At 37.3% G+C, this 24,715-nt stretch overlaps 1 protein-coding gene across 16 annotated transcripts in view; it reads right to left on the bottom strand.

Moving 5' to 3' along the window:
* BBX (BBX high mobility group box domain containing) overlaps positions 1-24,715 on the bottom strand; it is a 263,476-nt gene that overhangs the window by 178,524 nt on the left and 60,237 nt on the right. The window contains exon 1 of one of the 16 annotated variants that reach the window (XM_028504980.2): positions 13,960-14,111. The exons of the other annotated variants lie outside the window; for them this stretch is intronic. The gene's annotated coding sequence lies outside the window, so the exon portion shown is untranslated. Of the gene's footprint in view, positions 1-13,959; positions 14,112-24,715 lie in introns of those variants that run through there. 16 annotated transcript variants of the gene reach the window in all.

Here is a 24,715-nt window from a genome sequence, read left to right as displayed (position 1 = left end):
CCAGTTGATTCAGAACTTAAAATGACTTAAAAAGGTGTAATCCTACCCAATATGCTTCCTGCCGTACTGTATATACAAAACCGAGACCAAAATAGCACGTGGAAAGAAAATCGAAGAACATGGTATCCACTGTCAGTCACCAAGCAGCAAATCACCAAGCAAATCAGGTCTGCAAGCTGAGAAACATCTAAATTTCCTGAGATAAGAATCTCTCTGTTTTGGGAAGATCCGCTCCAATATTAATAATTCCACCTGGAAATTCCAAGCTAAGTTCTCCATAATACCACCTACACGGTGTTTTTATTTTCTCACCCACATTAAAAAACGCACCAGGGAATGCCACTGTCAGAAAGATGGCACAGAAGTACTTGTCCCTAATTCTTTCACTAAATGCAACAACAAAAAACACTGATTATATATGAAACAATCATAAGACTCCGAATGTCAATAACAAACTTGACTACCTAGGGACTGCAGCTCTGATGGAAGAACAAAAACAGCAGTGCGTTCCCCAGATTTCCTTTTTGTCCCACATACTCTAGACTTGGAACAGAAGAAGCCAGATGCATCCCAACCTAAGTGAAGTATGACAATCCATAGATAAAGAAAAGATGTTAGAATTATCTAACAAAGGTTTTTAAGTAGCCATCCTAAAAAAATTCTTCAATGAGCAGCCACAAACATGCCTAAAACAAATTAAAATGAAAAGTCTCAGCCAAAAAATAGAAGACGTAAAAAAGAACCAAATGGGAGAAAATTTTGGAACTGAAAAAATACAATAACTAAAATAAGCTTAAATAAATGAGTTCAACATCAGAATGGGAGGAGAGAACTAGTAAACTAGCGAAGAAAACAAAAGAGGTAACCCAAAGTAAACAAAATAAAGTAAAAACTAAACAGAGATTCAGGGATCTATAGAACAAGAACAAAAAAAAATCCAAAACTTATGTCACTAAAATCCAGGAAGAAAGGAAAGAGGAGAGCAGGGATGAAAAAGTACTCACACAAATAATGGCTAAAAACTTCCCAAATTGGGCAAGAGACATATACCAAGACATATCATCTCACCCCAAACTCCATCCCAATCTTGAATGTGGAAAGAGAAGAAAGAGCCTTACTACATGGAGGAACAACAATTTACATGAGTAGATTCCAAATCAGTAATGATCAGAAGGCAATGGCACATTTTTTAAGCTAAAAACCAACAACAACAACAAAAAAACCCTGTTAACCTGGAATCCTATACCCAGTGAAAATGTGCTTCAGGAAAAAAGAGAAAATAAAGACGTTCTCAGATAAAGGTAAATTCAGAATTTTCACCAGCAGACCTAACCTAAAAGAGCAGCTAAAAAAGTTCAATAAATACAAAGCGGGTGGCGGTGAATAAAAGGAGGAAACTTGGAATATGAAGAATAAAAAAGGACATGATAAACAAAAATATGTGTAACTACAATAGGCTTTCCTTCTCAAGTTTTCTACATTATGTTTGATTGTTGAAACAAATTATAACAATGTCTGATGACAGTATAATCATACTATAAATGGAGAAAGTAAAAACATAAGGAGGTAAAAGCACTAGCTAAAAAGTGTCAATGTATTGAAAAAACATGATCTAATTATACTGTCTGTAAGAAGCTCACTTCAAATATAATGAGATAGGTTAAAAATTTATAAAATAGAAACAGTATATCACACAAACAATAATCAAATAAACCAAGAGTGCTATACTAATCAGAAAAAAGTAGACTTCAGAACAAAGAAATTTACCAGACACACAACATAATATTACATCATGATAAAAGGCCAGCCACATAACTAAAATGATACAGCAATCCTAAATGTGTGAATAACAGAGCTACCAAATATATGAAGTAAAAACTTAACTAAAATTAGACACAGATAAATCCATAGTTAGAGTGGAAGCCATCAACAGTTCTCTGTCAGCAATAGATCAAATTATTAGAGAGAAAATCCAAAGGATACATAAGAACTCAAGAACATCAAATAACAGGATCTAATACACATTCTTTTTCAAGAGTACAAGGAATATATACCAAGAAAGACTACATAGCAGGTTATAAAGCAAGTTCATCGGCAAATTTAAAAGAATCTAAATCTTATACTCTGATCACAATGGTATCAAATTAGAAATCATTAACAGAGCTAATAGGAAAACTCCCTAATATGGAAACTACACAATATACTCATAAATAATCCATGGATCAAAAGTCTTGAAGGAAATTATTTTAAAAATACATGGAACTGAATGAAAGTAAAAATACAGCATATCAAAATTTATGGGACATAGTAAAAGCAGTGCTCAGTGGGGAATGTGTAGCACTAAATGCTTTGAAAGAGGAAAACCTTATGAGTCAGTAATTTAAACTCCCACCTTAAGAACTGGAAAATGATAAAAATAAACCCAAATAAGAAGAAATTTTAGAAAACAATAAAGAGAAGAAATCCAAGAAAGTAAAAACAAAAAGTATTTTGGTATTACCTTGATACCAAAGACAAAGATGATACCAAAAAGGAAAGCTACACACCAATACCCCTCATTAGTACAGGTACAAGAATTCCTAACAAAATATTAGGAAATAGAATTCAGCAATGTATAAAACAAATTATACAACATAACCAGGGATTTACTTCAGGAATGCAAGTATGGTTCAATATTCAAAAATCAATGAATATAACATACCGTATTAACAGGTAAGAGAAGAATAATCTTATGAGCATGGAATCAGAAAAAGTATTTGTTAAAACTTCTAAAATGGGCCTGAGAGTATATAAGTTTCAAAATACAACAATCATTTGTATTTTTATATATGAGCAATGAACATATGGACATCAAAATTAAAATTTTTCATATACTAGAAATGAACATGTGGACACCCAAATTTACAGTATCATTTACAATGGTTAAAAAATAAAACTGTTCAAAGAATGAAAAGACACAGACTGAACTAGAAGACTGAATATAAAAAAGATGTCAATTTTCACGAAATCAATATACAGACTTAACACAATTTCTTTTTAATCTTCATTTGAGCACGTGCTTATTGACGTTAAAAAGAAGGGAGGGAGAGAAAGGAGAAACATGGATATGAGAGAGAAACATCAGATGATTCTCCTATGCACCCCAACCAGGGATGAGCCTGCAATCTAGGCATGTGTCCTAACCAGGAATGGAACTACTGCCTTTTGGTTTACAGGATGACATTCCAACCAACTGAACTACACCAGCCAGGGCTAAGAGAATTCTTTTAAAAAAAAAATCTCAGCAAGGTTTTGGAGATACAGTAAATACAGACAGTATGGAAAAGCAAAGGAACTAGAATAGCTCAAAAGTTTTAGAAAAGAAAGAAGGGTGAGGAATCAATCTAGCTGATTTCAAGGGTTATTATACAGCTATATAGTAATTGAAAATGTATGATATTGGTGGAGGAGCAGACACATAGATCAATGAAACAGAACAGAGAACCTAGAAATAGATCCATATAAACATGCCTATCTAATTTTTGACCAAGGCACAAACTCAAATCAATGGAGGAAGAATAGCCATTTCAAACTACTGGTGTCAAAGCAACAGGACATCCATAGGAAAAGAAAGACCCTGAGCTAAGACTCACATTATAAACAAAAATTAACTCACAGTAAATCATGAACTGAAGTACAAAACAAAACTACAGAACTTTTAGGGGGGAAATATACAAGAAAATCTTCAGAATTTAGGGCTAGGTTAAAAATTCTTAGACTTGAGTCCTGGCTGGTGTACTCAGCCAGGTGTACTCCACCTGGCTGGTGTACTCAGTGGATTGAGTACGGGCTGTAAACCAAAGGGTCGCCAGTTCGATTCCCATTCAGGGCACATGCCTGGGTTTCAGGCCAGGTCACCAGTGGGGGCCATGTGAGAGGCAAACACACACTGATGTTTCTCTCCCTTTCTCTCTCCCTTCCTCTCTCTCTAAAAATAAATAAATAAAATCTTCAAAAAAACTTATTAGACTTGACACCAAAAGCCCAATCCATAAAAGGAAATATTGATTAATTGAAATCCATCAAAATTTTAAATTTTTGCTCTGCCAAAAACCTTATAAAAGAATATGAAAAAATAATCTACAAGACTGGAAGAAAACACATGTCAAATACATAGCTGACAAAGGATTAATATTTAAAATACACAAGGTGGAGCTAAAGTAGGTGTGCTGTTATGAATACACAAAACACAGTTTACTCTTGTTTTATTATTAATTATATTATTTTCCATACAAACTGTAAACCTACTTTTACCCCACCCTGTATATAAAAATCTTGTGAAATGCAACAGTAAAAATTGAACATGCAATTATCATTAACACCCTAATTCATATGAAAACATGCACATGAATGTTCATAGCAGCTTTATTCATAATACCCCCAAACTGGAAACTCAGATGAATTTCAATGTGTGGTTAAACAAACTGTTATACCTCCACACTGTAGAAGACTATTTAGAATAAAAAGCTACTGATAGAACAAGTTACATGAAATTATAAAACTGGGGGACAGTTAGCAGTTGCAAGGAGTTACAAAGGGGTAGAGACAAGAGATTTTGGATATGGCTATAAAAAAAGCAACATGGGGGATTTGTGAGGTGAAGAAATGTTCCACATATTGACTGTGTATACGTCAGTACTCCAGTTGTGACACTGTACTATAGTTTTGCAAGAAGTTACCACTGGGAGAACATGGATAAAGAGTATATATCTCTCTGTATTATTTCTGATAACTGCATATGAATCCATAATTTCAAAATAAAACATATAGTGAAAACATATAAATCAATGTTGATTTAAAAAACTCACAAACAAAAAGCAAGTGACCACCATGTATTTATTCATGTTTTCATTCCTTGGGTAGAAAGTGTCTCCTCTGCAGGGTCTTGGGTTAGGGTTACTGGGTCAGCTTTTACTTTCACCTCCTAGCTGTGTCATTCATCCTGGAAGCTTCAATTACCATAAGCCAATGACTGCCAAATTTGTATTTCAGCCAATTCTCTCTTCTAAAGTCCAGATATATTTTACTTATAAATGAAAATTCACTCTGGGTATCTTACCGGCACTTCAAGCTCAACATGTGTACATTTAAATGCATTGCCTTTGCTCTACAGCCCCTAGCTCTGCTTCTCTTGGGACTTTCTCTATTTTGGTGGTTGTCACTATACGTCCAATGTACCGGATGCTAAGGCTAGTGTGTGGTTTCCCCTGCCTTACCCTTATACATCTAGTCAATCATAAAACACTGTTAATTCAAGCTCCTAAATCCCCACTGCCACCACCTGGCCCAACCTACCACTATAACAATCTCTTAAATGATTTCTGAATCCCCATTTATGCCTCCCTCCAAAGTATCCCTCCTGTAGCAACCAGACTAATCTTTACAAAATGCAAATCCAAGCACCCTGCACCCTAGCTTGCCATAATCTCACCAAAGCACACGAAATTCCACATATTCTGGTTTCCAACTGTATCATACCATCCTTTTTGCTGTTTTTGAAACTCTAGTCATAATATTCTTCTAGTTTCTCTCAGGCATCCTGCTCTTTCTCACCTCAGGTGCTTTGCACTTCCTCCTGCCACTCCCAGCCCAGTTTACATATAAATCTACTAGTCACATCTTATCTTACCCATCACTTTCTCCAAGATGGGTTTTCCTGAGCCCCCAGAGTAGGATAGATCTTTTGTTAAATAAAAATAAGGATACCTATACAAAGTCTTTCCAGAAAAGTCCAGCCATTGTTAATATAAGGAGAATGATTTGCACGACATCCATGTAACCTGGCAGCCAAGAAGAGTGGACTGGAATTCCCATGTGTGGACAGTGATGACTTCACTGTACTAGTCAGTGGGGCTGGGAGATACCACTGAGCATGTGTACTGTGCGGCTGTCGCATTCAAAATGACTGAGTGAGCAAAATAACAGATCTGCATCAAATTTTGTGTAAAACTTGAACATTCCTCCACGCGAACTTCAGATGATTCAAAAGTCCACAGTTAAGGGCAACTGGTGATTGGCAGCTTCATCACAACAACATGCCCACTCATGCATCACATCTCGTGCAGTTTTTTGGCGAAACATCAAATTACCCAGGTGACTCAGCCCTCCTATAGCCTAGATTTGGTGCCCTGAAACTTCTGGCTTTTTCCAAAACTAAAATCACCTTTGAAAGGGAAGAGATTTCAGACCCTCAATGAGATTCAGGAAAATATGATGGGGCAGCAGATCACAGTGACTGGGAGAGCTGTGTGAGGTTCCAAGGTGCCTACTTTGAAGAGGACTGAGGTGTCATTGTCCTACATACAATGTTTCTTGTATCTTCTTCAATAAATGTCTCTATTTTTCATATTACATGGATGGATACCTTCTGGACAGACCTCATATATCTTCAAATAAATCTAATTAAAGTATTTTAATAAAAATAATCAAATAATTCTAAGATTTATGTAAAGATGATATAGAAGGTATTATCAGGTATTATGATAGAAGGTATCATATAGGATATATCATATTATATATTATAATAATTATAATATAGAAATATATTATATTTCAATATATAAGTCATACATATTTGACTTGGTGTTTTATTTAGGTTAACTTAGGCCTACTTGCTAAGGCCCTTGACATCCATTTTCTCTGGAGCTTAACAATAATAGTAATTCTCCTAGTAAGAGGCTAAGTCATTCGTAATCAAATTATGACTGATCTTAGATTTCCAGCCTCCAGACCTGTGAGAAATAAATATTTGTTGTTAGAACATTGTTGCTGAAAGTATGATACTGCTATCACAAAAACCTCAAAATGAGAAGTGGCTTTGGAACTGAATAGTGGCTAGAGGCTGAAACGGTTTTGAAGTGCATGGAAGGAAAAGCCTACATTACCATGAACACACCACTAAAAGCAATTCTTGTGAAGGCTCAGAAGAAAAGAGTGGTAGAGAAAGCTTCAGTCTTCCCACAGAAAAACCTAAGTGGTCATGAACAGAATGTTCATGGAAATATGAAAGTAAGGGCCATTGGGATGAGATCTCAGAAATGAGGAACATATTCATGAAAAATGAAGGAAAGGCCATCCTTGTTATAAAGTAGCAAAGTACGTGGCTGAACTGTACATGTCCTAGTATTTTGTGAAAGACAGAATGTGTGAGTGATGGAAGTATGAGTGATGAATTTGGGTATCTGGCTGAACCATTTCTAAGCAATGTGTTGAAGGTGCAGCTTGGCTTCTCTTGAATGCTTATAGGAAAATGAAAGAAAAAAATGATTTAAAGTTGGAATTTTAATTAAAAGGAAAACAAAAATGTTTTAAATTGGAAAATTCTCAACATACCCATATGATAACAGTGTCTTGGAAGAGAACACTAAGGGTGTGACCAAGAGACCTTTGGATAAAAAGATTAGTACGGGTGTGAACCCAGAATTTATTCAGCCACACCAGCAGGAAAACAGCCAATCTGAAAGGAGAAGGATACAAAAATGAATGAAGGCCGGTCATCAGATCTCTCTGGATATATAGGATGGAACCACAGAGGTATTCTACTGGGAACCTGTGATATTCTTCAAGACAAGAGAAGGACCCCGAAGGCAATTCAGAGATCATCAGGGACCCTTGCTTTCAAAAGGGCATAGGACATTGCCTGGTTTTCAACAGGCCAGAAGACCTTCCACTCAAAATTATGGGAGCCAGTGGGGCACTGGCTACCTCCATCCAGATTTCAAAGGATAGAAGTGCCTGGAGCTACAAGGGCAGAAGGACATAGTGAGGGCAAGTCCACCACAGAGACCCCCACTAGGGCAATTCCCCACAGAGCTGTAGGAAAAAAGCTGAAGCCATCAGGGAACCCCAAATCGACAGAGCCACAGGCATGCCATTCCATACTGCGAAAGTTGCTGTGTGGGCTGCACCCAGCAAAGCCATGGGGGTAGGGTCACCCTGAGTGTATCCAAGGTGGGGCCCCTGCTCCATTCAGCCTGGTGAACAGAACATCGAGTTAAAGATTACCCTCTAGCCCTAAGACTTGATGTCCTTTGCCCTATTGGGTTTTTACTTACTTGGGGTCTATTACACCCCCTTTTCCCTATTTCCCCCTTTTTTAATATGAATATTTAATTCTATGACCATCCAACCATTATATTTTGGAAACATGTAACTTGTTTGAATCATACCTTCAGTCTCACCCATGTATGATGTAGATAATATTTAGATGTGATTTTAGAGGGCAACTGGAATAGAATGAATCTATTTTGCATATGAGGAAGACATAAATTTGGGGGTCTCAGGGATAGGATACCTTGGTCGGAATGTTTCCCCCTCCAAATTCCTGTGTTGAAATATTAATGTCCAATGTGATGGTATTAGGTGGAGCCTTTGACAGGTGCTTAAGACATGAAGGTGAAGCCCTCATGAATGGGATTGTTGCTTTTATTTTTATTTTATTTAGGACTGCCACTTAAGAGCCCTTTATTTTTTTTTCAATTACAGTTTATATTCAATATTATTTTGTATTAGTTTCAGGTGTACAGCATAGGGATTAGTGCTTTTATAAAAGAGAATGCCCTTAACCCTTTGGTCATATGAGGATACAAGAAGTCTGTGACCCAGAAGAGAGCCCTCACCTGGCCAGGCTGGCACCCTGATCTCAGACTTTCCGCCTGCCCAACTATGGGAAATAAATGTTGTTTATAAGCCATCCTATCTGTCACATTTTGTTACAGCAGCCTGAATAGACTAAGACAAACTTATGTATTATGGATACTTCAGCAACCAGCCCACTATTTTCTTGCAATTCCTTATCATTTTTAGGCTATAAGAACTTGTATATATGTGTATGTGTGTGCATGCATATACACATATACACATTTTCAGAGGTTAAGTTCACTATATAAAAAACAGGTTTTATAAATAAATACCAAAAATTGACCTAAAAGTTCAGTTATCCAGCACTCTCTCTAAAGTTTGATGAGCTCCACCCAGTTTCTTTATAATAATAACAGTAACAAAGAAAAATGTATAGAAAAATCACTGCTGGGATGTGCCACGTAAAACAGTAATTTGGTTGAAACTTTTAGAAGACTGTCTCTAAGTACTCTCTGAATAGCAATTTAGAGGGGTAAGGTTTTAAGGTCTTTACAATTTAATATTCTACACCAAGAAGTATTTGCAATGAATCCTTTACTCCCTAACCCATGTTTTTTTTCTAATATCTCACCTTTGATTTCAAATATGGATACTTTGTACTGAGTACTAATGAAGAATCAACTAATTCTGGAAGTAATCATACCTTGATTTGTCATATTACAGTTTTCAAACTGTATTGTTTTTTAAATTGTTAAATTAATTGATTTGGGGGGCCAGAAACACATCAATTTTTTGTTACACTTATTTCTATACATTCATTAGTTGCTTCTTGTTTGTGCTCTGACCAGACAGCAAACCCCAACTTTGGTGTTATTAGACAACACTCTAACCAACTGAGCTACCATGCCAGTGCCTCAACCTGTATTCTTTCATATAGCTAATGTATCCATGGTTCATGGTTCTGTGAACATTTAATCTTCATTTTCTGTTAAAAATATCTGGTTAAAAGCATCATTTTGAAGCATAAAAACAATGAAGGGGTTACGAGAATGAGTTTCAGGACAGGAGTTAAGAGAAATACATAAAAATACAACCACTATTAATTGAAGTAATTTAAATACGCTTAGAAAATAGACACTTGGGACTACTGGGGCAAAAGCAGCAAGGGATACTCTAAAAATGTGGCTTCACAGGGTGTTCCTGTTGATACTCTATCAAGTTAATAAAAGCAGGTTTTTCCAAACTGTAAAGGAGGCCATACGATCAAACCTATATTGACCAAAAGGCTATATTGAAAAACAGCCTGGTCTGATTGACTGAATTTACTTATAAAGGCTTTTTGTTTCAGCCACTGCTATTGAAAACCTTTCCAAATGTATTAAAGTATACTTTGTTACTTTAGTAAGTACAGTATAGAGAACATAATTAAATCACTGGTGACTGCAGGGCTTATCATACATTAGGCTTAGCCTTGCTGTGAGCATCAGTTTTCATTGGACCCTAATGAAGATGTGGTCATTGGGCTAGATGAATACAGACAGCCCTAGGCTATTCATTTTTTTTACTGCTCTTCTTCTTCTTTTCTTTTTAACTAAATTGTTTTAAATCCATTTTTAAAGGGGGCAGAAAGGGACTTATTTTCCAATAAGTCAAAAGCTGGAAGAATAAACCTGGTTACTTGAGCTTGTACTGTGTCACTGGAGGTTTTTTTTTTAAGTAATAGGTATTCTTGAAAAATCTGTTCCATTTCAACACTTTGAAGGAAATGGGTGCCCAAGGGCAAAGCTGGGGGAAAAGAAAGGTAAACCAATTCCTATGTGAAGAAGAAAACAATACTGAAGAAAGCTGTGCAATAACCAGTTATTTACAAAGTGTATCTTGTGTGCTAAGCATGCTTATATACTAAATACACTGTTAAGCACCATGGATACAGCAAGCCTTTTCTGCCTGGGTCTCAGTTTCTTCATCTGCAAAATTAGAAAACTGGCCATATATACCTCTCTCTTACTTAAAACTTTCCCATGGTATATAAGTAATTATACGCAAAGCGATATTACAATCAACTGTGTGTGAGGTGGGGGTGGGGGGGAATAACTTTCCAAGGGGAGTTAAGGATGTCCAAACTCCTAAGAATACTATAGTAATGCTGGCTCCTCTTTTATTGCTCTGAGCAGAATACTAAATTAAAAACAAATCCAAAGTTGATTGGGCTACATGGTAAGGGATTAAATATTAAATATCCCAAAAGAGACAGTGGGGCATCCATGAAGGCTTTATTTCCTTTCAGTTTTCTTTGAAGTCTTACCCTAAATAACAAATGGCATCAGCACCTGTGGTTTGATTCATCCACAGAGCACTGGAGTACCGAGGGAGCTAGAAGTGGGTTCTAGCCTTGACAGTAGTGAGTTTTATGATCCTAGACAAGTTCACCTGCTCATCTGCAAAGTATTTTCTATTTCTCTCATTATACAAGAATGCTGTAACAAATTCAACACATTGACTTATAATATAAAGATAATACACAAATAGTATAAGAGAATACCATGGATATCATGTGTTTCGATACTGAAAGGGCATTCGACAAAGTATTTGAGGGGGAGAAGAATATGAACCCCCAAAATATGCCTTTTGGGGATACTGATAATCTTACACTAGTTATTTTTAAGAAAGACTCAAAAATAGTCTTTTACTTCCCCCTTACCTGCCTAAAGAAATGTAGACAGAAAAACCTGCTTAAAGGAAGGGAGCTACCTCTCACCTTACTATAAGTCTGTCAGACTCCCCTAGACCACCACCTCCCTCCCCTTAGTCCAAAACAGCATGTAAGCCTCAACTGGCCAATTCGTTCTTGGATGCCATATTCTTCTGCAGCCCCCACTATGAACATACATAATAAATTTGGTAATTTTCTCCTGGGAACCTGTCTCGTGTCAATTTTACTATTAGACCAGGCAGAAGAACTTAGGTAGATGGAAGGAGAATTATTTTCCCTCCCCTACATATTGATTACAAATATAGTCAAATGAGTTCTTAACTCTGAATAGTAAACATGGAGTCATGAATAAGAAGGGTCACTGGAAAACAGACTGAACTAGCAGATTAAATTGAGCTGTGGATTCAAATGACTGGTACAGATTACTCATTAAGCTTGTTATTATATGCACATAATAAACTTTTGGCATTCAGTTTGGATATGTCCCTCTCCCTGTAGGGAATACATGATTCACTGAATTTTCCTCTTACATTTCACAAGCATAAATGTAAATCTGGAACTACAGTAAAAAAAAGAAAAACTACACTCATGGAGTCAGAGCACACAGTTCCCATGAAAAAGAACTAAGAGCTTGAGCTGAGTTCGAACTTACCATGAATCAACAATGTGATGTGACTGTCAAAAAAGCTAACGTAGTCTTTGTCACCAATAACAGAAGTATATTGTCCAGAACAAGGGAATTACAGCTTTACTGTATTCTCCACATCCTGTGCTGGGCACCACACATCTAAAATGATGGGATGAGTCGCCAGGATTGTATTTGGCAGTATCCTATTTAAGAGTGATACTGGCAAAGAAGAGCAATTCCATGCCAGAGACAGACCAGAACGGGAAAGAACCTAGAAAGCAAGTCCTGAAGACTGAAGAAAGTAGGACTCTCTAGCCTGTAAAAGCTAAGTCTTGGGGGACAGATGGTAAATGTATGATGAGCTGCAAGTGACAAAGTTCAGACCTAAGAGGACATATACCAAAGCAGATTTGGTGTTGATCCAAATGGTACCCAAAACAGAATGGTTCCCAGAACAGAACACCACTGAGGATGTTCGGGAAATGCAAACTATTGTCAACTCGGGCTACACATTAGAAACACTTGGGAATAGTTTTAAGCCTATCAATGCCCAGCCCTCTCCTCCACCCAACAATTAAATTAGAATCTCTGGGACAGGGCCTGGGCAAAGATAGGGGGTTAGGTGGTAATGGAAAAAACACAATTAAAAAAAATAATGTAAAAAATAAATAAACTTGCTAGTTTAAAAAAAAAAAAGAAAAGAAAAACGAAAGTTGTCCAAGGGGTTCTAATGTGCACTTGAGAATGACCAAGTTAATACAGTCAGGGTGGCCACCTGCCATAAAGAGGATTCCTTCTCAGAAGCCTGCAGTAGGTTTACTTCCCAGATCTTTTGTTCTAGAACCTTTTATCTTTTAAACTTGTTAATGTTATCTGGTATAATTGTGAAGATTAGCTCTCCTTGCACACACATGAAAAGAAATGAAGTTTAAATGGCACAGTTTCTTAAATGGAAAAATTTAAGTTAACTTATAAGCACTAGCTTATTCTGTTCATGAGCACTTTCAATGATTTAAGCACTACTTACTACCTTTGTGGGAATGGGCACATTTATATATTGATAAACAATTCTGAAGTTTTGTAAAATAAGTTTAAACATGCTAACATTCAAGAATTCTCAAGTTTCTTAATAAAATAATTCTTAAAATCAAGCAGAAACTATTTTGTAGTTTGAATGGTCTCTGCCACACTAGTTTATCCAACGTACAAGACAAAAATCACTGTATTTACCTATTTTAAATATTCTCTGAAACTTCTTAGAACAAGCCTGAGTATTTCATAATCAATATACAGTTTTCCACATTTCCTTTGGTGTTGGTTACATTCTTATTCTTAATACTATTCTTTTGATACCTAAATAGAAACATTTATACATATTCCCTAGTTTCTGTTGAAAAGATACATCCATATGTGTTCAAAAGGCTTCTGGCTATGATATAGTTCAGGCATGCACTCTAGTGGGTGGGGTTATGATTCTAAATTTTGGTGGCTCCTCCAGACTTCTCCACTTAGCCATAACACACCCTCTAAACTTGAAAACTTTCACTTTAGGTTACGGTAAACTCATCAACCATTTCCTTTTACTTTTGCCATCTGTCATGGAAAAGCTCCTAATGAATCTGAAACTTCTGCTAGGCTACTGGAAGTCTTTCTCATTAATCTTTGTCGTGTGGTTCATAAATAATGAGGGAAGTATTAAAGATCATCATCTTGTTTACAGACAGCCACCGCCAAGAGAGCCTGGAATAACACCGTGGTTTTGACTAGAAATATTCATCCTGAATGAACATTTCAGGAGTCCTAATGTGGGGACTAACTGAGCACACATTTCACATTTTACCAATAGCTGGTTAACTGTACCACGCACGCTTCAAGTAAGGACTTCCCTTGCCTTATCAAAACACTAGGAAGAATTCCGACCTTACAGCCATCTAAGCAGCTGCTGGGCGGGCAGTTTGCTCCACAGCCAACAGTCACCTTTCCATTTTCAAGCACATACCTCTCACAGAAATGTTTTCAGTGCGGCAGTCTACAGAGCTGGTTGTAACACCGGCAAGATGTGACAACAAAACTCATGATGATTTTGCTTTTTCATCAGCCTGCCCCCTTTTTTTTTAAATTCCTCCCTTCCCCTCCATCCCCCAAAGAAAACCAAACCAACAATACTTCCACAAAACCTGACTCAGACTTATGAATATAATGCTTTCAGTGAAAGCAGACCAGCTTTATAGGAGAACAGCTCAAGAGAAGCAGGAAGCTGATCTGAGCAGCAGAAAGAGCAGAGATGGGGCGGAGCAGAAAGGAACTGAGCTGGGGGTGGGGGGGAGAGCGAAGCACAGACAGTCCTGGCTGCTTCTAGTTATTATTGACAATTTCATCCTATAGCAGATTTATGAACGGGGTGAGCATCCATCCTGCCATACCTTTTCTTTCTTTTACGAATCTCTGTCAATCTGGTAAACTATTACACAGGGGAAAGTGAGGCCTTACAGACTCGCCAGAGCCCAGTTGCAGGGAAATGATGTAAGCTTCCCACCTCCCACCAGCCCCCGCTCTGCCAATCCACCTCTACTCTGACCTGTTAACATTCCCCCTCCCCCAGTGCCACTGCCTGGGGCCGCAGGGCCCCAGGCTCGCCTCCCTGTGTCCCACTGTGCCACAGAAAGTATTTGCCAGGGGATAAGAAGTATTTTTGTTTGGAGGAAACTCTTCAATGAAAAAGCAAATGCTTCTCTGTTTGAAAAATAATGCTGAGTCAACAAAAGCTCAGTCAACCCCCAGGAGAAATAATATTAAGTAGGACTGAGGTGAGGAATGCAATTTAGCAAAAGGCAGCAGAAGGTGTGATGCAGTAAGGGGTGTAATACTGGGAGTCAGGAGATGCAGGTTCTACTATTCCAATACCAACTCTGTGACCTTGGACAACTGGTTTAATCTCTCTCGTTTCATTTTCAGTAAAGGGAAAGAGTTAAAATAAATTATGTCTGACATCTCTTGTACTGTATTTAATTTTTATGAACTGATACAAAAAGAAATAAGCCAGAGCAAAAAAAGTAATCTGAGTGCGCCCAATTGTTTCTTATTTACTCAAAATGGCAAGTAATTTCTTAATTGAGCTGTTTAAGATATGCTTTGCCAAAGTACTGATAAATGTGTTAGGATTACCAAAAGATGTATAAGAAAAAGTTACATAGATAATTAAAGTATTGATCCTGATCTGGAAAATTTAGAGAAAATTAGAATCATGAAGATTCATGCTCAGGAAAGGACAATGTATAAACAGATGTTTGGAAGCAATCGAGACCTGTGACATTACCCTAGACAACTACTTACCCTGGTCAGCTGTGTTTTAGGTTTAAAGAATACACACACACACCACACACACACACACACTCACACGTGCGAGTGCATCAGGGATTAAAAAATCTTTTAAATTAAGAACTGGTAATATGGTAATATACTGGTTACTAGCACAACAGCCTTCAAATGAGGGAAGTCAAAATCTCAGAAGTATGTGCAACTTTCCAAAAGGTATTAAGTGTACACAGGTAAACAAGTTAAATCAATTTACATATCAACTTTTCTAAACACCTTTCCCTGAAACCAATGTACCTGAGAATGCTCCCACACAGCAGATTTCACCTTCCCACTTTACCTTTTCCAATTCCCCTTCTCCCACTTGACAAAATCAAGGCACAACTCACCCATCACAAATCTCACGTGCAGGCACTGCGTGGGGTAGGGAAGAGCCTCTGGGCAGGACACAGGAGAAATACTGATGGTGAAAAGTGTATCTCCCTAACCACTCTTTTGCAACTTGGGTCTCTCTGCCAATTCTTTGCTTGGACTAAAAATAGAGAAGAACCTAAATTGATTGTCAGCTGATAAATCATTAAAAGTGTTTTAAGTGATAGATCATTGTGATTTTGAATTTAAGCCCTAAGTTCAAATATTTGAGTGACACTGCTTTATTAACACTCTCATCCTCTTCAACTTATGTAAACAAAATTCAACAGTGCATATATTTAATAGAATATGCTAAACTCTTTGTAATAAATAATATTCATCCACTGATATATGAACTAATTAGAAAAGCACCAACAATATATTAAAAGATAAATTTCCAATAGAATTGTATTTTCTCTTTTATAAAAATTTATAATTCACACATTATGATCAACTGTATACTCACTGTATAATCACTGTGATAACTTCTTGAACAACAAGAGAGTTCTGTCACTGTAAATTAAATTTTATCACCAAAGTATGATAGGGTGATCACAAATAGATTTTTAAACATATAATACATAAGGACAAAATTTACTAGGAAAAGTGTAATAATAAAGACTTTAAAGAGAGAAATTACCAGTAAGATTTCTGACTGTTAAAGAGCAGTTTGTAAATGGACAGTGATAGGTGTCATACATAGCTATGGTATTTGACTCAACTATTTAAGAATGGTATGACAAGTTTATCAAGAAATGTATTTACAATTGATTATACCATACAAGTGATTTAAACTTGTGACAAAATTTTAAATATCAACCAGGGAATCCATAGTTTTCAAAATTGTTTTACTGGAGCACAAACGTTTCAAGACCACTACACTGGTTCACCCTTCTTCCGTTCCAAAGCACCTGTCAATCCACAGCCTCAGGAAATAAGCCACTTAGAGCAACTAAGTTTTCTAGTTATCTCCGTTTTATATTCTTTGAGTACCATAATAGTTTTTTCTCAGATTTTTATTTATTTTTTATCCTCACCTGAGAACATTTTTTCACTGTTTTTAGAGAGAGAGGAAGGGAGAAAGAGAAACATCCAAACGAGAAAAAGCATTGATTGGTTTACACGCGGGAACCAGGGGAACTCTCCCAGACAGGGGAACCGACCTGCAGCCTGGCGGTTATGGGAAAATGCTCCAACCAGCTCCAACCAACTGAGCCACACCAGACAGGGCATCTCCTAATTTTAAAGTTATAAATGAAAATCTTCTTAAAATGGGGAACTCTTTCCCACCTTCTTATACCACACCAACATAATTGTATCCTTTGTTAGTGTTTCCAGACATTTACTACTAACATCAATCCTGCTGAGCATTCACATAATGTCCCTAAGGCCTATGATGTTACTCCTGTTTAGTTTTATGGAGTTTTTGCCAGCAAGTGAGGGATATGGGTTCGATTCCTGACCCACCAATTAAAGTTGTCAGCCCCTGAGCAGGTAATAAAATTCCCTGTTTTCTTCCTCATCAAAATAAGTTAATCTCACCTTCTTAAACTATCTCACAAAATTGACATGAGTTCACAAAAGTGAACAAGCTTTTCTTAAAGATTCCATACCAAGAAAACTTATGGTTTGGGTTTTCTTTCCCCTTTTGGTCAGGCTCCTCCAATCATTTCTCACCCCTGACTGCTTGCATGAAACTCTCCTCGCCATTCTAACTGCCACAGGTGTGGAAATCAGTCAGAAAGCTAACTAGATCTGTTTGTTTAATTCTCATAAAAATGATGTAAGGAATGGGTGTCTTTTCTTTATCTCTGGAGGTCATATGGATTCTGCATCACTCATTGTGCTAGATGGATGGCTGAGTAATACATAGAAAGATATAACTCTATATTATGTTCTATCTGAAAACTTCAATCTGCAATAACAAAAGATTCACAGAAAGGGGAGGCCTAACATATTTTTCAGATGTGATTCTCTTTAGTATCAAATCCATGCCTGATCCAACCAACACCAGCTACATGTTACTTTTATTATCTGCTCACTAAATGTTTTTATTTATGGTGTTTGGTAGCCCGAAGCTTCAGGTGCCAGGCCAATCTAGTTTTATCAGTGCCCTAGAACCTTAGATTCATTCCCGGAAGCACAAAATCAACCTCTAACTTTCCAAAGTAGCAAACAAAATTCAAATAACCTCAAAGGGGAGATAAGGTTTTTAAAAGTTAAGTGATATTACCTGTTCTGTCTATTTAAAATGTCCATATGGTAAGCTAGGCACTTTATTCTCTTCCATGAATTATTATGTGGTTACCGACCACTCTTATAGTCTCACTTGACACTTGAAGCAACTCTACTATGATTTCCAGGTTACTGATTACAAATCGGAGCCTCAAAAGTATTTAAATTAGTGATTTTCAAACTTTTTCATCTTGTAACACATGTAAACTAATTACTAAAATTCTGCAGCACACCAATATATTTTCTGATGATCTGACAAAAAAATAGATATAATTTTGACTAACACCAAACAGCTATTGTTGTGTTTGCTGTTGTCATTTTTTTATTTGACAATCTAAGGGAAAAAAGGTCAGTGCCGCTGACTAAACAGCCAAGTATTATGTATTTTAAAAATTCTTGTGGCACACCAGTGTACCTTTGTGGCACACTGGTTGAAAAATGACTGACTTAAGCGACTTGCTCAAGATCAAAAGAAAGGCAATGAAAGCCGAACTAGAACTCAGTCCTGATGGATGGTCCAGTACAGTTCCCTAGTGCACGCGCTGCTTGGCCCACAGATGCAGCTGGCATAACTGCAGTGAGCTGTGGCAGCACTCCTGTTGTTCTGTGATTCCCAGAGGGCATCACGTTTTAGTCCAAAGAGCAGGCATTCTGGAATCACACAGATCTGAGTTTGAATCCGGACCATGTGACCAAGGACAAGTTATTTAACTTTTCTAAGCCTCAATTTCCTCCTCTACAAAAAGGTAATAAACAGCACCTACACGGTTGTTGTGGGGACTTAAGACATAATATCCTTAGCACTGAGCCAGTTACAAACTTGAGTCGACTAAATAACATTTTTGAGCTCTTATTATGTGGTATGCCTTAATTCATCTAATTCTCCCAATAATCCTATGGCACAATAGATACTATTCTGATCACACCTGTTTTATGGGAGAGAAAAAATTTTGTCCAAGAGAGGTAACAGCATCTGCCTAGGTCACAGAGCTAAGAAGTGAAAGAACTGGCACTGAACCTAAGCAGCTTGACTCCAAGGCTCACACTCTGAACTACTGTATACTAACTCTCTGGGAATGAGTATATTGATGGCAATAACCTTCTTCTCAGCATCACCAACATCATCATCTCTATCACCATCATCAACCTTTCTCCACAGTTAGTCCAGAGGGCCTAGGGCAGGGGTATCAAACTCATTTTCACCAGGGGCCACATCAGCCTCGAGGTTGCCTTCAAAGGGCTGAGTGTAATTCTCGAACTGTATAAATGTAACTATTTCTTAACAGTTAAGCAAGAGCTCAGCACTGCTGCCTGGTAGAAACAAGGCGCCGGGCCAGATAAAACAAGCTAGAGGGCAGGACTTGGCCCACGGGCCTTGTGTTTGCCATCTGTGGCCTAGGGTGTGTGATGCTCCCCAGTGATGGGACATAAAGAGCTGAGAATTTCACTGAGTGAGGCTGACAGTTGTAAGGGCTTCAGGGAAGTGAAGAAGGAAGCTGTTCCCTGGAAGAGAATAATGTGCAGCAGAATAAAGAAACTAACTGGTGGCCTGACATTGGGAACATGAAACAATATCAACTACTAGGTAGGGGGAAAAAATGAAAACTTAGTCTAAAGAAAAACAATCTTATGTTTAAAATATTTTATCAGGTGCCTAAAGGAATACTAAAAATAAAATTGGCCTAAACCTGGCCTGTGATATAATTTGGATTCCACTCTCTGTCTACATAATAATTATCTGTCCCTGGGGGGGAAATGTGATCATTTTAATCAACTTTCATTGACGACCTGATATAGGCAGGATAAAAAAGCATTTGACTCTCAGAGCACAGTAAAATGTCCTTCTCAACTACTGAACTACAAATTCAATTCCTCTGGCAAATCTTAAATCATGGGCTCATGCAATGTTATTTCTGAGTTCCTTTGGATAACTATGTTTTGGGCTTTTAATCCACATTATTTTCCTCTGTGGCTTTTGTCTAAATCTAAAGTCTGTTTTCTTCACTTAAAGAGATTGGCGGAAACCACAGTTTGCCCATTTCCTTCAGGCAGAGTTAGGCTGCATCCTATGTGCTCCCAAATGCTTAGCACACGCCACTGTTAGAGCACTGAGGACTCTCATTTGCAACTACAAATCTGGTTTCTCCATTACCCCTTAAGGTCCCACAGAAGAGAGAGAATTCATGTTTTGTTTATCTTCACAGTCCTAGCACCTAACACATTATGTTGCACTCCATAAATGTTGAAAAAAGTTAGTAGAAAGTTTTCAAGCCTGTTTTCTGACTGAGGTTTCCTCTGCCACTGGCCTTACTCTAGAAACTTTTCTCTGTAGAGAGTGATAATCTTCAGTCGCCAAAAGTGATTAGGATTTAGTGGACTAGTGATTACTCCTCTGGCAGCTCCTTGGGAAAATAAAAGGAAAACACCCTTGGGATGGTGTTTCTGTACCCTCTTTGTTGAACATATGCCCAGTACTCAGTTTTCAGACAAAAGATATGACTTAGGGTCATGACCACTTAAAATTTATTGACTAGCTCAAGGGGCTTTGTTTATCCCATAATACTCAGGGAAGTGCCCAGCACAAGGTCAGTATCAGATAAACACTTTTATACTAGTTGATTAATTGACTGCTGCCATTAGAACCACCACAGGACAAATGCAGACTATCCTTGAACTACCAAGAAGGGTGATAAAAGATTTAGCAAAACACCAGTTAGCTTCTGAAATCAGATAATTTGCTTTTTAGAAATGTAAAATTATAATTAAATGTAATCAAAGACAATTAAAAATCCCCAAAGTATCATACACTCCTAGGTTTTTCCATATGAAGCTCTTTGGGAAAAAGCAGTACCAAGAGAACTTTTAACCTGACTCAGACAAACAAACAAACAACACTTCCATAAATTATATGGCATAATTCAACAGAAATTGGTGGCCCATAACGTATGTGTATGAGGATGGGAGATGGAGCACCAGTACTATTTTGATAAATCTAAACATACCTATTTTTGAAGAAGTGGTCTGGGGACTCCCCAAATTGCACATGCCCCTGTCGTTAATAAAAACTGAGCTCTATGTGTCCTGGTAAACACAGCAAAGTAAACAAACTTTAAAACTTCTACAAAGATCTATTTTTAAATATTTCAACTTTCCCTAAGATGTCATTGCATTATTAAACTCTAAGGGACATTAAGAGCATTCTTTAATGCTAAGGCACTATTATACTAAAAATCAGTTTAACATATTTTTATAAGTACCACATGCTAACTGATTACGCCACTGGAGCTCCTGTTTAAGATAGTTTTTAAAAATCAGCAATCACAAAGAACACATGGTGATCTTAACATGTTTTTAGACCAAAACATTAAGAAGAGGGAAAAAAAACAACAACAACCAGTAAGCAGATTACATTCTGTAGGCTGATGATAGGCTTAATAGTTTTCCCAAATATCAAAGTCATACTAAAGTGGGGGATTACTAACTTCTTTTTTTTTTAAAGGATTGTTCTTTTTTTTTTAAAGATTTTATTTTTTATTTATTTATTTTTAGGGAGGGAAGAGAGGGAGAGAGAGAGAGAGAGAGAAACATCAATGTGCGGTTGCTGGGGGTTATGGCCTGCAACCCAGAAATGTACCCTGACTGGGAAATCAAACCTGGGACACTTTGGTTCCCAGCCCATGCTCCATCCACTGAGCTACGCCAGCCAGGGCAGATTACTAACTTCTTGAAGGGGTTAATGTTTTTATTATAAATCCAGGGTCAGAGCTATCTACGAGTTATATTTACCAATGCCAAAAAAAATTCAAAGTAATATTTTTTGGTACCAGAATGGTTATAAAAGACTAAAAAGCATAAATTTACTAACAAGTTACAGAGTCTCTTTACCACATAAAGATTTTCCTTTTACTTTAATAGAATCTTACTAAGACATTTCAATCACCTATGGTCAAGTACTCTGCCTCAAGGAAACATTTCTAGTACCATTAAGACCCAAAAGAACTTCCTACCAACATGGAGGTGTAGGTAGATACACTTTGCCTCCTTACACAACCAAAAGGACAACAACAAACTTAAAAACAAAAAAATAACCAGAACTGCCAGAAAATAGATCTGTATGGAAGTCAAACAACCAAGGAGTTAAAGAAGAAACATTCATTCACACTGGTAGGAAGGGCAGAGACCGACAGCCAGGGAGGAGAGGACAGAAGCAAGACAGGGGCTAGAGGGCCAAGGTGGCTGGCAGACAGGGCAGTCCCACATTTGCATGTGAATAAACTGGAAGGAACAACTGGGAAGTGGAAGGAGACAGACCACACAACCCAGGGGTCCAGCACCAGGAAATAAAGCCTTAAAATCTCTAGGGTAAAACCTGTAGGGGTTGCAGCAGTGGGAGAAACTCCCAGCCACACAGGAGAGGTGATTGGAGAGATTCACAGGGTCCTAGAATGTACACAAACCCACCCACCCAGGAATCAGCACCAGAAGGGCCCAATTTGCTTGTGGGTAGTGGGGGAAGTGACTGAAAGCCAAGGGAGTCGAGCAAGTGGAATTGTTCCCTCTCTGTTCCTTTCCCCACATACACTGTCACAATGCAGCCAAGTGGATTGTCCTGCCCTGGTGAACACCTAAGGCTCCTCCCCTTACTATGTAACAGCTGCCCCAAAACAACAAAAAAATATATGGCCGTAATGAAAGATCAGAGTTCCAAAAATAGAACTAAGCAATGACGAGACAACCAACCTATCAGATGCACAGTTCAAAACACTGGTAATTAGGATGCTCACAGAAGTGGCTGAGTATGGTCATAAAATAGAGGAAAAAGTAAAGGCTATGAAAGTGAAATAAAGGAAAATGTACAGGGAACCAACAGTGAATGGGAGGAAACCAGGAATCAAATTAACGGTTTGGAGCAAAAGGAAGAAATAAACATTCAACCGGAACAGGATGAAGAAACAAGAATTCAAAAAAATGACAAGAGGCTGAGGAACCTCTGGACACCCTTAAACGTTCCAACACCCAAATCATAGTGGTGCCAGAAGGAGAAGAGGAAGAGCAAGAAATTGAAAACTTATTTGAAAACATAACAAAGTAGAACTCCCCAATCTGGCAAAGGAAATAGAGTTCCAGGAAGTCCAGGAAGCTCAAAGAGTCCCAAAGAAGTTGGACCCAAGGAACTACACACCAAGGCACATCATAATCACATTACCCAAGATTAAAGAGGAGAGAATCTTAAAAGCAGCAAGAGAAAAGGAGACAGTTACCTATAAATGAGTTCCCATAAGACTATCATCTGATTTTTCAAAAGAAATCTTGCAGGCAATAAGGGGCTGGAAAGAAGTATTCCAAATCATCAAAGGGAAAGACCTACATCCAAGATTACTCTATCCAGCAAAGCTATCATTTAGATTGGATGGGAAGATAAAGTGTTTCCCAGATACGGTCAAGTTAAAGGAGTTCACATCACATTATTATGTGAAATGTTAAAGGGATTTATCTAAGAAAAAGAAGATGATCAAAACTATGAACATAAAAATGACAACAAATTCACAAATATCAATAATCAAACCTAAAAAACAAACAAGCAAACAAACTAAGCAAGCAACTAGAACAGGAACAGAATCACAGAAATGGAGATTACATGGAGGGTTATCAGCAGGGACGGGGAGAGGGAAAAGGTACAGGAAATAAGAAGCATAAATGGTAGGTACAAAACAGATAGGGGGAGGTTAAGAACAGTATAGGAAACAGAGAAGCCAAAGAGCTTATATGTATGGCCCATAGACAACTAATGCGGGCAAGGGGGAATGCTGGTGGGAGGGGAGTGCAGGGCAGAGGGTAATAAAGGGGATAAAATGGGACAACTATAATAGTATAATCAATAAAATATATTTATAAAAGAAAAGACCCAATATAATGTAATTAAGTATGTGATTGGGATCCTCCTTTTAACTGTGTATGATTACTACCACAATGATTGATTTTTATAATTCCTTATAAAGTCATATTTGATAGAAATAAACTCATTCTCTCAAATCAGATTACATATATTGCTTATTGGCATGTTCTTTATAATCTGATAAATTTCCCAAAGAAAAAGTTTATTTCTATTATACTCACTCTAACACCTCTCTAAACATTTGCATATTTGAAAGTTATAATTTGCAAGTGTTTTAGCAAGTCTCTTTCTAGTTACACAGATATCTAAGATGGATCTCTAATATACCAAAAATTTTATTCATGAAATTTTACATTTTATAGAGAAAGTTGCTAAGATCAAGAGAAGCCAAACATCTTATGTACTTAACAAGCTGAAAAGTCAAGATTCAAACTGGATTTTCTTACTAGAAATTAGATGCTTTCAGCATATAGGTAAAAGTTTAAAAATATGTTTGTTCACCAATGAAATGCAAAATTTGAAGGAAGGAATTCTACATACTTCTAAAATGCCTCCTTTCCCTCCTATCCTCTTTGAGCAGCTGTCTGATTATTTCTGCATCTTACATCAAGTGTTTTTAAGCCTCTTTTATTGGACTTGCACTGCTCTCCAGAATTCTCTAACCATGGTTTTAATCCATTTCACTCTTTCATTATTTTGAAAACTTTCTTCACTGTCCTATGAAAAATCAAGTACATTAAGAGGCTCATTGGAAAATTATCTAAGGTTTTTTTTTGTTCAGATAGGTGTTATAGTTTGTTTGTTTGTTTGTTTGGATTTAGAAGCACCAAAGAGAAGGGATATAGCTTGAATGATACTTAATCTATGATATTTTTCTTAAGACTATGGAGCAAAAAAA

This window comes from Phyllostomus discolor, chromosome 2, assembly GCF_004126475.2.
Source record: "Phyllostomus discolor isolate MPI-MPIP mPhyDis1 chromosome 2, mPhyDis1.pri.v3, whole genome shotgun sequence".
Taxonomy (NCBI): Eukaryota; Metazoa; Chordata; class Mammalia; order Chiroptera; family Phyllostomidae; genus Phyllostomus; species Phyllostomus discolor.
This window is presented reverse-complemented; position numbering and strand designations above follow the sequence as displayed.